The sequence below is a fragment of the Psammomys obesus genome, unplaced genomic scaffold, assembly GCF_907164565.1.
Source record: "Psammomys obesus unplaced genomic scaffold, mPsaObe1.curated_primary_1811, whole genome shotgun sequence".
In the NCBI taxonomy this organism is placed as follows: domain Eukaryota; kingdom Metazoa; phylum Chordata; class Mammalia; order Rodentia; family Muridae; genus Psammomys; species Psammomys obesus.
Window position 1 is genome coordinate 19,322,531 of NW_026585895.1, and position 13,113 is coordinate 19,335,643.

Consider the following 13,113-nt stretch of genomic DNA (forward strand, 5'->3'; position numbering starts at 1 on the left):
AGCTTTAGGCAGGAGATCTATCATCTTCTGATGACCAATTTCCTGCCCACCATTTGTCAGGTATCCCTTTCTAAAGTACAAACAGGACTTGGGATCATGAAAGAATAATATGATTCTCTCCATGTCAAGTGACATGATATTGTAGAGAATGTGTTAATTTCTTAAGATCTTAATTCATTTTTTTAAAATTTCTTAAATGTTTATTATACAGGCTGTATTCATGGAGAATCCAGGAGCTGAAGGGACTCAAGTCAGAACTGACAGCTACATTCATGGAGAGGGTTAGGCCAATGCCCTCTTTTCCTTGTTAAGTCGCCATCATCTTCTTGATTTCGGCAATCGCCTTCCCTGGATACAGACAGTTCATGATGGTGTGGCAGCGGTAGAGAGAGAAGGGGTCCTGCAGCTTGGCCAGGCGCTCCTCTGTGAAGTTATCTCTGGAGTCGATTGTCCAGAGATAGGCCTACATGAGGGATGCACTCTTACAATCCGTCCAGCTTCTCACGGTCCTGGCTGGACTGCAGATGCTGCTGCTTGCCCTCCTGAAACCCGTCCTTCTTCTTCAGATAGGGCTCGATGGATTTGTACTGTGCAGAGAAGTTACTCAAATCAGGGACTAGATCCTTGATCACATACATGTGCAGGAGAGGGTAAATGTTTGACACTTTGCCGAGGTCTGTGTCGATCCTGCGTGTGCATGCCAGAGTGTCGCCTCCGTTGATGTTCGTGGCACAAGAGCCACAGATCCCTTCCCTACAAGATCTTCGCAAGGTTAGAGTGGAATCAATTTCATTCTTAATCTTGATTAAAGCACTCAACACCATAGGCCCACACTTACTCAGATCAACTTCGTAAGTCTGTATTCGAGGTTTTTCTCCAGGCTTGTCCGGGTCCCATCGGTAAATGGCAAATTTTTTGAACTGGGGAGCTGCAGAAGCAGCTGTCTGTGCCCCTCGGCAGGCCTGGAACTGCAAGCTGACTCTGCCGAGAGCTGTAACCAGGAAGCCACGCTTCTAGGAGACCCCAACCGCAGCCATCTTGCCTCCTGGCATCAGCCCCAACCTTTACCCTCAGGCATCCCATGGAACACTGCGGTGAGAAGCAGGCCTCTCACCCTGAAGTCTGCTAGAGGCCTAAGCGCTAACCAGGGGAAGGCGGCTTCAAGATCTTAATTCTTTTTGTTTGTTTGTATTGTTTTGTTGAAGCTATCAATGAGTTTTATTATTTTTATAATTTATTCAGTTAACATCCCGATTGGAGCCCCCTTCTTCATCTCCTCCCATTCCCCCATCTTCCCTCCTCCCCCCACCCCCATGTCTCTCCCCTAGTCCACTGATAGGAGGAGGTCCTCCTCCCCTACTATATGACCCAAGCCTCTCAAGTCTCATCAGGACTGCCTGGATCCTCTTCCTCTGTGTTCTGACAAGGCTGCCCCACCAGGGAGAAGTGATCAAAGACAGGCAACCTAGTTCATGTCAGAGGCAGCCTTTGCTAACTCAATGGAGACAGAGCAGCCTATGGGCTCCATCTGATCAGGAGGATCTAGATCCTCTCTATGGATGGCCCTTGGTCAGTGCATCACTCCCTGTAGCATCCCCTGAGCCAAGACTTTTGCTTTGTTGAGCTGCTTGTGGTGCTCTTGTTCCCTCTGGGTCTTTCCGCCCCCCCCCATTCTTTTGTAAGACTCCCTATGCTCTGCTCAAAGTTTGGCTGTGAGTCTCAGCATCTGCTATCTTGTTGTATGGTGAAGAATCTTTTGATATTTGCCCAGGATTGATATAGCTGAGCCTTGACGTAGCACTATACTTAATTTTCTGAGAAAGCGCCAGATTGATTTCCAAAGTGGTTGTATATGTTTGCACTCCCACCAGCAATGGAGGAGGGCTTCCTTTTTCACATCCTCTCCAAAATGTGACCTCACTTGAGATTTTGATCTTAACCACTCTGATGGGTGTAAGATGGAATCTCAGAGTCACTTTTTATGTTCATTTCCCAGATGATTAAGGATGTTGAGCATTTTTTTTAAGTCCTTTTCGGTCATTCGATATTACGATGTTGAGAATTCTTTGTTTATCTCTGTACCCTGTGTTTTAATTGGATTATTTAATTTACTGGTGTTTAATTTCTTGAATTCTTTATATATTCTGGATATTAGCCCTGTATTGGATATAGGGTTGAAAATCTTTTCCTAGTCTCTAGGCTGTTGTTTTATTATTATCAAAAGTCTCCCATCCAAAAAAAAAAAAAAAAAAAAAAAAAAAAAAGCCCAGGGCCAGATGGTTTCAGAGCAAAATTCTACCAGATCTTCTAAAAAGAGCTAATACCGATACTCTTCAAACTATTCAACAAAATTGAAACAGAAAGAACACTACCAAACTTATTCTATGTGGCCACAGATGACCTTGATACCTAAACTGCACAAAAACCCAATGAAGAAAGAGAATTTCAGACCAATTTCCCTTATGAATATTGATGCAAAAATACTCAGTAAAATACTAGCAAATCAAATTCAAGAACATATCAAGGATATCATCCACGATAACCAATTAAGCTTCATCCCAGGCATGCAAGTGGTTCAACATACAGAAATCCATCAAAGTAATCCACCATATAAACGAACTGAAAGAAAAAAGATCACATGATAATCTCCTTGATACAGAAAAAGCATTTGACAAAATGCAACACCTGTTCATGTTTCAAGTCTTGGAGAGATCAGGGATACAAGGCACATACCCAAACATAGTAAAGGCAATGTACAGTAAGCCTATAGCCAACTAAATAGAGAGAAATAAACTAAATAGAAATTTAAATCAATTTCACTGAAATCAGCGACAAGGCAACCCGCTCTCTCCATATTTCTTCAACATAGTACTTAAAGTACTAGCTAGAGCAATAAGACAACTAAAGGAGATCAAGAGGATACAATCAGAAAGAAGTCAAAGTATTACTATTCACAGATGATCTTAATTCTTAAGCTTTGTATATGCCATCCATGTAACTACAATTTCTTTAAAGGAAAATAATAACTCCCCCTTTGATTTATAAATTTGATAACGCAAACTTGCTATCAAACATTTCCAGACTCTTATTGATATCAGAATAGTCTTGATGATAACAATTAAGATGATGATTTGAGGACACTGAATAGTCTTTGGACTTGGGGCCAAAATTTTGTGCTTTAGCTGTATATCATTTAAGGAAAACAACAGTAGTTTGGTAAGGCTGCCATAAACAGTGCCGGCTGAGTGACATTGGAAATTTATCTGCTCGTAGTTGTAGAAGCAGGAATTTGAAGCTTGAGGTGCTTTCCGGTATTGTTTGCTGGTGACTCTGTCCTTGCAATGTCCTCATAGGTCTTTCCTATGTGTTCATACATTCCTGGTGTCCTGTGTGACCAGACTTCCTGTTACAAGGCCATATCAGATTAGCCTCATTCTAAGCATCTAATTTTTGTCTCCAAATTTAGCCACATTCAGAGGTCCCAGGAGTTATGACCTTCACATATAAATTGATAGTGTGGGCACAATTCAGCCTTTAGAGGCTCTATGAAACCGTGCTTTCATCTCTTGTTAACATGCTGCTTCAATGTCTAAGGAAATCCAAGCAATTGAGGGTTCGTCCCTCTCAGTTATATTGTAAAGAGTAGCTGGCCTTACCTCCTTCTGTAGCCTTATGAAGCAAATAAGACTCGCCTTGCCACAATAGTGCCTTATATGCGTATTTGAAGTTTGGGACTATTCTGCGGGTTTCCTTTAATAGGATTCACCGATAGCTACCTTGAAGGAGCATGGAAACATCACAGTTAGTGAGAGTAAAATCGCCATCAGACCCTTGTCTCATGGAAGAGGAGAAACAAATCCATAGACTGCATGCTCTTTCGAGATTTATATTTCTAGAGGGTAGTATGTAAAAGGAGCTATGAAATCATGAGCTTCGTACAGTCCCAGCAAATTTAGGATGTTGAATCCCTATGTATAGATTTGTCGGTAATTAACTCATAATAGTCTATGTGCTTTCTCACATTAAAGAACACAAGCATAGTCTTTACAGCCATGCACTGATAAAAAAAAAAAAAATCCATGTGGTCATTTTCAAGTGACTCAAGTTAGTCTGTGTTGAAGAGGCCTCCTGAATGAGCTGTGTCATCAGCATCAGGCTGGCAGAAACACAAACACTGGGGAACATTGTGTAGTCAGCCTGGAGTGCTTTATGGGGCAAATGTTTCTTGTAGCGTGAAACAAGATAGAGGCTTACAGTTCTTAAAATCTTGTACTTCACTGTATAACGTGATTTATATGTTAATAACCAACCCACACTTAAGGACACAATAGAAACTAATTTGCTCACCTCTCCCTTTATGCAATGCCCATTGAAGCATTTTCTCCGATACTATATCAAGTATCTACACTTCACAGAACTGTCAAATGCTTCTGTGAGCACCACATCAGCAAAGTGAAGGATGAGTCACATCTAAACAATTCAACCGAATGAGAACCTCCCTTCTTATGAAGCCACCAACGAATCCAAACACAATCCTTGTCCCTTCCTTTGTGAACATATTAAAAAGCACACTCTGAACATTGCTGTATATTTTTCAAGTACATGAACAGAGTTTGCTTTGTATAAAATCTGTATGTAAAGGGCATTGACTAATAATGATCATTGTTACTGGTTTTGTACAGATTTGTTGGTAATCTCTCATAGGCATATTTTCCTTCTCTTGTTTGTGTCTCTATAAATTGGCAATGAAACTATCATCACTTCCCACTTCATTTTTGCATCTGTAAAGGCAAGTTTACACCTACCTCAGCATCTCCTTCAGAGGAAATCTCATAGAGCAGAAGGTCACATTTATATTCACTACCCTTATAAACCTTAAAGCATCAGAAATTTGTCTTGTGTATCTTGTTACATAGCTGATAATTGAAAATGACAATAATTGAACTCAGATGTGAATTCTTTATTCTACACTGAATTATTTGGTTTGACATGGGCTGAAATAGCCTTAATCAGCTCCATAGATTTCTAATCTCTCCTGTCCTTCATCTATGCTTTCTCCCTTCTTTGAAGTAACCTCTTTCATTTTATTTTTACATCTGTTACTGTTTTCATATATACATATATAAAAACTTTAAAATTTTTATGCAATATGTTTTAATCATGTTTATCCCTCCTTCAACTCCTCCCAGATTCTGCACACCTCCATATCCACCAAACTTCATATTCTCTCTCTTCTCTATTTCTCTTTGTCTCTCTCTCTCCCTCTCTCAAAAAACCTTCAAAAACTGAAAAAACAGGAACCAAACCATGAAAATCAAAACAAACAAACAAAGAAACAAACAAACAAAGAAACAAACAAAAGCTAGTAGGATAAAACAATTCCAAAACAAAATGAAATGAAAAGTCCTCCCTTCCTACCAATAAACACAGCAACAAAAATGGAGTTTGTGTTGTGTTGGAGAATCATTCCTAGCATCTCTCCTAGTGGGTGATACATTCAGTGACATTCCATTGGAGAAGCATCACCCATATATCACAGGGTATTTTCTCCTAAGGCTATTGATTACTCTCCACAATCCAATGATCAGTTCTTATTGTTGAAGAGCAACACTCATTTATGTCATTGAACAAAATGAAGTAGAACTGGTGCCCAATAAAAGCTTAATCCTTACTGACTAGCATCTTGGTTCTGGAAGATACTCTAAATGCTACCATTATCACTATCACACAGGTACAAACTCTTTTTGTGTTTTGATATAATTGTGTTTTTTTTTTTTTAAATAAATTCAGTTATTTTCTTTACATCCCAAGGATGGCTCCTCCCTCCTCAACTCCCAGATTCCCCCTCTCCCACTTTCTTCCTTCTCTTCTCCCTTTTGCTTCAAAAAAGGGGATTCTCCCTCTCCCCATTTCAACCCTCGCCAGCACAAGTCACATCAGAACTGAGGCCAGGCAAGGCAGCCCTGCCAGGATGAAGTGCTCCAAAAAGCAGACAATAGAGTCGATGTTAGAAACACCCTCCATGATCTCCACTTGCCGGGTGACCAACATGAAGACCAAGCCTCTCATTGGCCACATATATGCAGAGGGCCTAGTTCCTGACCATACATGCTCAGTAATTGATGTGTCAGTCTCTGTAAGCCTCAATGGTTCTGAGTTAGTTGTCTCAGTTAGTCTTCTTGTGGGGTTCCCGTCCCCTCCAGGTACTTCCATCTTTCCCCCAACTTTATAAACAGAAACAATAAAAGTGTGTCTTATCAGGTTTCTTTTCTTTTCTTTTTTTTTTTTTTTTTTTTTTTTTTGGCGGTGGGGGGTTAAAGGGCACCAGACCAATGCCTAAAGTTCAACCAGTTCTGTCTAGTTAAAGAAATATCAAAATATGTAATATTGCCTTCAAACTGCTATGGAAACTTCATTCTCATGTACGGTAGCATATATGAGTTATAAGCTGGGAAACATTTAAATTAACAAAACAAAACAAGGCACATTTTTTTAATCCCAAAAGAATTTCACAGTCAAGTTTCTGAACTTCCCTTAGGACCAAGTTTTATTTTTCTTCTTACTCTACATTCTCCTATATCTGTATATATATACAGATATAGGGAGATTCCATTCTATTGCTTTAAAATTCCAGCTACCACAACTTTATTCCAATTGGCTTTTACTTTAATGCATGAATATTAGTATATATATTATCAGGATGTATGCTGAATACATCAATAAGCAATATTAGTATATTCAAATGTAACCTACTATATTAATTTTTCCCATCTCACCAAATACCTCTCTCCATATTACCTTTCTACCGATATAATATTTCAGGGAAAAAACACTACAATTCATGATACTGATTAATATAGAAGTCTGAGAGCCTTACTGAATTTTTCCTCACAACCAACATACCAGGAAGCCTCATTTGATCCATATAAAGAGGTATCTTGCTTTGGTCCACTAACTTGGTTTATAGTCTGTCACGAAATTGTACTGAGCCACCATCATCATCTGCCCTGATCAATGCCACAACTTCTTAATTTACTTATGTTCATTTCATTGTAATAAGGTTTTCACATCATAGTCACAATAGTCTGTCATCACGTGACTGTATTACTTCACTCACTACTTGAAGTCCTGAAACACTGCACTGCTCCCTCAGGAACACCATCACGTCGAGTGTGGCAGCCAGTCTAGCTCATCTGGGCTACTTCTGCCCTTGTACACTAAACTCCAGTCACACTGTAGCCTCCTCTCAGAGGCTTCTTAAAATATCATGTCTTAAACAAGGAAATCATGAAATTTGCAGGCAAATGGATGGAACTAGAAATGATCATCCTGAGGGAGGTAACCCAGAAGCAGAAAGACATGCATGGTATATACTCACTTAGAAGTGGCTATTAAACATATGATATACGGTAAACATACTAAAATCTACAGACCTAAAGAAGCTAAACAGCAAGAAGACCCTGAGGGAAGATACGTAATTCTCATTCAGAAGGGCAAACATGACAGACACCAGAAGAGGATCCAGGCAGTCCTGATGGGACCTGATGAGTCACAATAAGGTAGGAGGACTTCCCCTATCAGTAAACTAGGGGAGAGAGATTGGGGAGGAAGAGTGAGGAAATGTGTGAGAGAAAGCAGATGAGGGAAGGGGCTACAACTGGGATACAAAGTGAATAAATTGTTAAATAATTATAATAATAACATAAAAAAGAAGGCTAAACTACACCTAAGAAACTGGGTTCACCTTAAGTGAGCTAAAGAGATAGGCTAAAAAGATACTGTAGTTCTCTTTTCTAGACTTTCAACCTACTGGTAAACTAGCTTGTGATAGGATGGGGTGTGGGGTATTGGGGTATGCGGAACTGGAGTGGTGAGGGGTGGGAGATTGGAGTGGGAGTTGGGGGTGTGGGAGGTGGAAGGTTGGAGCTGGAGGGATAGACAGCCATGTGACTTTTCTAAGTCTAAATTACTCAGAAAAGGGAATTTTTCTTCTTTTAATCTCTCTTCTAAGCAGACTTTCCCTTATATTTGAGTGTTCTCACTCAACTATGTTTGATTTCTTAACCAAAGGATGAAGCAACCAGCCTAGTTAATGTTAGTACTCAAGGGACTAGGTTAACTATGTTGCAGTTAGGAAAAATAAGCTACATTATTAGAAGTATTTGTAAGGTTACAACCATTAGTTACAGATATATTAAAAGCCTAAAGTTTCATGAGAACATTATAGAGCATGTCTCAGCCCTGCATACCTCATAGTCATATGAACAAAAGTACAGAGAAATATAACTAGATTGCAAACAACTTTAAATTGTGGATGTTCTTTGAGGAGAAATACATAGGGAAGCCACAGGGGTTATGAGAACCTCTTTGAATTATATGTACAGCAAACCAATTTTAAATTATTATGATTAATGTAGAAAATCTGGAGAAGATGACAGAATTGATAAGTAATGAAATGGTGGATATGCAGAGTAGGAAACATCTAAAAAGGCCTGGAGAACACATACTACACTAAAACTGAAGCAGAATAAAAAAGTTTGTTTTATGGTTTCACCAGTAGATATGTATGACAAAGCATTAGCCTCCTCAATGGTAAGTTAATGGGAAAAATTCAGACCTACTACCAAAAGGAAAAATGAAGACCCAGGTGTGGTGGCACATATCTTTACTTTCAGCACTCTTGGAGGCATCAGTAAGCAGATATCTGTGAGTTTGAGGCCAGCCTGGTCTACAAAGTGATTTCAAGACAGCCAAGGTTACACAGAAAAACCCTGTCTCAAAAAAAAGCCAAACAATCCAAAAACAAAAAACAAAAACAAAAACAAAACAAAAAAAAGTAAAAAGAAGAATTAAGAAAGAATAAACGAAAACTTTAAATGTAATGAAATAAACTAAAAGAGTATAAAATGCTTAAAAATTTAATACCTGTAAGGACAAAACAAAACAAAGCATAAGAAATATTTGAAAAGATATGACTAAGAAATTTGCAAAATTAATGTTTTGCATTAAGATATAGATTCAAAAGGCTGAGATCACCAAGGAATAAATAGTCCTCAAATGTGTGTAAGCATCTAGTAGTAAAATTAGAGAAAGCCGAATACCAAGAGAAAGCTTTACAATAAGCTCCAATAAAAAAGTCTTACTTATAAAGAAAAAAGTGCAATAATTTGAGCGAGTCCTCATAAGATACCAACAATACAAGGAAAAAATAAATTGCAATATTTATGTGCTGAAACAGAAAACCTACTGACCTTGAATTTTCTAACCATCAAAATGAGTCTTACAAAGAAAATAGTATATTTTTTCTAAGAAAAACCAGTGAGATTCATCACAAGCAGTGCTGTCGTACAAGAAAGGTGAAAATTCTCGAGGAAGAGGGAAAATAATGCATGTCAGAAACTCAGATCCCAAGAAAAGATAAAATAAATAAATGAATGCCCGAAAGTATTTTATTTTACTTATTCTCTCTTTAAAAAGATTTATTATTATTTATTTTTTGTTATTATTATTATATTGCAATTCATTGTTATTTTTTGTGTGTACACGTACAAGTTCATGTGTGTGCTTGTGTGTGTGTGTGTGTGTGTGTGTGTGTGTGTGTGTGTGTGTGTGAGAGAGTTCAGGCATGTTGGTGGAAGTCAGAGGAGAGGGTAACTTTTGTGACTTGGCTTTTCCTTTCAACCTGTTGGAGCTAGCATGCATGAATGCTTCCATGTGATCATCCTATCACTGTGGAGGTATAAGTACTAGGATTAAAAATGTGCATTACCACATCCAGCATTTTTTTTATTTTTATTAATTACACTTTATTCACTTTGTATCCCTCCATAAGCTTCTCCCTCCTCCCCTCCCGATCCCATCCTTCCGCCCCCTTCTTCACTCATGCCCCTCCCCAAGTCCACTGATAGGGGAGGTCCTCCTCTCCTTCCTTCTGATCTTAGTCTATCAGATCTCATCCGGAGTGGCTGCATTGTCATCTTCTGTGGCCTGGTAAGGCTGCTCCCCACTCAGGTGGAGGTGATCAAAGAGCAGGCCAATCAGATTATGTCAGAGGCACTCCCTCTTCCCATTACTACGGAACCCACTTGGACAATGAACTGCCATGGGCTACATCTGTGCAGGGGTTCTAGGTTATCTCCATGCCTGGTACTTGGTTGGAGTATGCATCTCTGGGAAGACCCCTGTGTTCAAATTTCTGGTTCTGTTGCTCTCCTTGTGGAGTTCCTGTCCTCTTCAGATCTTACCATTTCCCACTTCTTACATAAGATTCCATGCACACTGCCCAACAGTTGGCCATAAGTCTCAGCATCTGCTTTGAAAGTCTGCAGGGAAGAGCTTTTCAGAAGCCCTCTGTGGTGGGTTTCTAGCTTGTTTCCTGTTTTCTTCTTCTTCTGATGTCCTTCCTCTTTGCCTTTCTGGATCTACACAATGGAATATTACTCAACAATGAAAAATAAGGAAATCATGAAATTTGCAGGTAAATGGTAGGAACTGGAAAGGATCATCCTGAGTGAGCTGTCTCAGAAGCAGAAAGACACACATAGTATATACTCACTCATATAGACATGTAATATAGGATAAACCTACTAAAATCTGTACATCTAAAGAAACTAATCAAGAGAGAGGACCCTGACTAAAATGCTCAGCATTTTTTTTAACAATAAGATCCTGGGGTCAAACTCTAGTCACCAGGTGCCTGTAGCAAGGCCTGTTACCTACTCACCTCAATGGCCCTAATTTCCTTAATCTCAGTTGAACTAAAATCTAACTGACTATGAGAATGAGTGGGTCTCTGACTCTTTTGCTTGTTCTTGGGACTTTTCCTCTTGTTGAGTTGCCAAGTTCAAGTTCGAAATGGAAGTTTTTAGAAACAAGGAAATCATGACGGTTGCAGGCAAATGGATGAGATTAGATCATCATCCTGAGTGAGGTCACCCAGACCCGGAAAGACACACATGGTGTGTGTCTTAAGAGCAGATTTTAGTAATGTAGTACAAGATTAACATACTACAGACCCAACGAAGATAAGTAACAAGGAGGATCCAAGAAAGAATGTTTAAATCTCACTCGGAATGGTAACTAGAATAGACAGAGGAAATGGCAGAAGAGTAGGAACAAGGTAGGAGAGGGAGCACAGAGAGAAATGAGAGTGGAGACTAGACCTGTGGAGAACGAGTCAGGAATACAGAGGGCCTACAGAGAGAAAAGAAACTATGAGAGAGGGCATTTCTCTGACGAACTGGAGATCCAAGACCTGGCAAGCTTCTGGGAGGATATGGGGATGACTCCAACTGAGACTCCTAGACTGTGGAGACCGAAGAGGACACCTTCTACTAGACAGGACTCCTAATGGAGGGAGGGAATCACGAACTCACCCACAAAAATTTTGATCCAAAATTTATCCCGCCTACAAGATGTGCAGGGATAATGATAGAACAAAGATTGAGAGAATGTGCAACTACTACCTGGCCCAACCTGAGACCCACCCCATGGGAGAGAGCCAACCTATGACACTATTAATGATATTCTGCTATGATTGCAGACTGGTGCCTAGCATAGCTGTCCTCTGAGAGGCTCCACCCAGCGGTGGATGGAAGCCAATGCTGAGATTCACAGCCAAATTTTGGGCAAAGTGTCAGGAGTCTTGTGGAAAAGTGGGGGGAAGGATAGAATGACCTGGAGGGGACAGGAGTTCTGCAAGAAGACCAACAGAGCCAACTAACCTAATCCCAGAAGGAATTGCAACTAACCAAGAACCATGCATAGAGTGGACCTAAGGCCCTTACACAAATGTAGCAGATGGGCAGCTTAGTCTTCATGTGGGCAGCTTACTCCTCTACCCTATTAAGAGGAGTGGGGCTTCTCTGACATGGACTTTGTTATCTGCTTTCTGATCACTCCCTGCTGGTGAGGCTGCTTTGCTAGGCCACAGGGGAAGAGAACAGGGGAAGAAGAGGGGCTCAGTCCTGATGAGACTTGAGCTGGGGTGGCTGGGTAGAGGGGGTGTTTTTTTCTTATCCGATGAATAGTAGAGGTGAGATGGGGAAGAGGAAAGGAGGATGGGACGTGGAAGAGAGGTTAAAGGGGCCTAAGATCAAGATGTTAAGTGAATTTAAAAAATGAAAATGTAATGATATTTAATTTAGTCATGTTTAGTGGTTATCTCTTTGAGGCCTGTTCTTTTGCAATGAGCAATAGAAAAGGAGTGGATCTGAGGAGAGGAGAGATGGGGAAGAACTGGGAGTAGAGAGAGGGAAAACTATAAAGGATATATTTTATGAGAAAAGAATCCACTTTTTAAAAAAAGAATATTTTAAAGGCTATTCTTAAGGATGATATTCAAGTATTTATGTTGGTTAACCTACACCTACATATTGAGTGATTATAGCATAAATATGGATGAAATTAATGAATAATAGTATACTCATAAAGAATGAAAAGATAAAATTAGAAATACTCTGTAGATCATCTGTATTAAATGGTTCATGGTATGATACAATATTATATAAAGAAAAAATTAAATTAATTTAAAATGATAAGAATTTGAGCAATTACTAAAAGAACTTAGAAAGAATATACTTGATTTGGTAAAAATTATTTATGAAATATAAATGTTACATGTTAACAGTTTAAATGTTAAATAAAACCAAAGAAGGAAAGAGGATAAATGGGAAAAACCAAAGAGACCATTTCTAAACCATACAATTATTAAATGAATACTATTGAAGATCATTTTAAATATAAACAGCCATAAAAAGACAATTGAATGACTTGGAATATACTGAAGAATGAAACAAAACTAAATCTATGGTCTCTAGTAACAACCTAAAGACTTAAAGTTTGAAGAGTTAGGCAAAATGTGCTATGGTGTCACCAAGCAAAATTAAGCAGGAGTGACTACATTCATTTTAAAGGGAAGCACTCTCAAAATTAGAAAAATGGGGAGGCACATGAAAAGAAAGGTATTAGTTCTCATAAAAGGAGAGCAATCTTTCATGCATATTTAACTCACAGCAAAGCATCACAACTGATAAAATAAAAATTGATAGACTAAAGGGAAATACACAAACTCACTGTTGAGATTTTTTTAGTATTAAATTGATAGTAGGCAAT

At 39.1% G+C, this 13,113-nt stretch overlaps 1 pseudogene; it reads right to left on the reverse strand.

The window, feature by feature from the left end:
* Positions 1–307: 307 nt before the first annotated feature.
* LOC129671075 (succinate dehydrogenase [ubiquinone] iron-sulfur subunit, mitochondrial-like) lies at positions 308–1,037 on the reverse strand (annotated as a pseudogene).
* Positions 1,038–13,113: the final 12,076 nt, after the last annotated feature.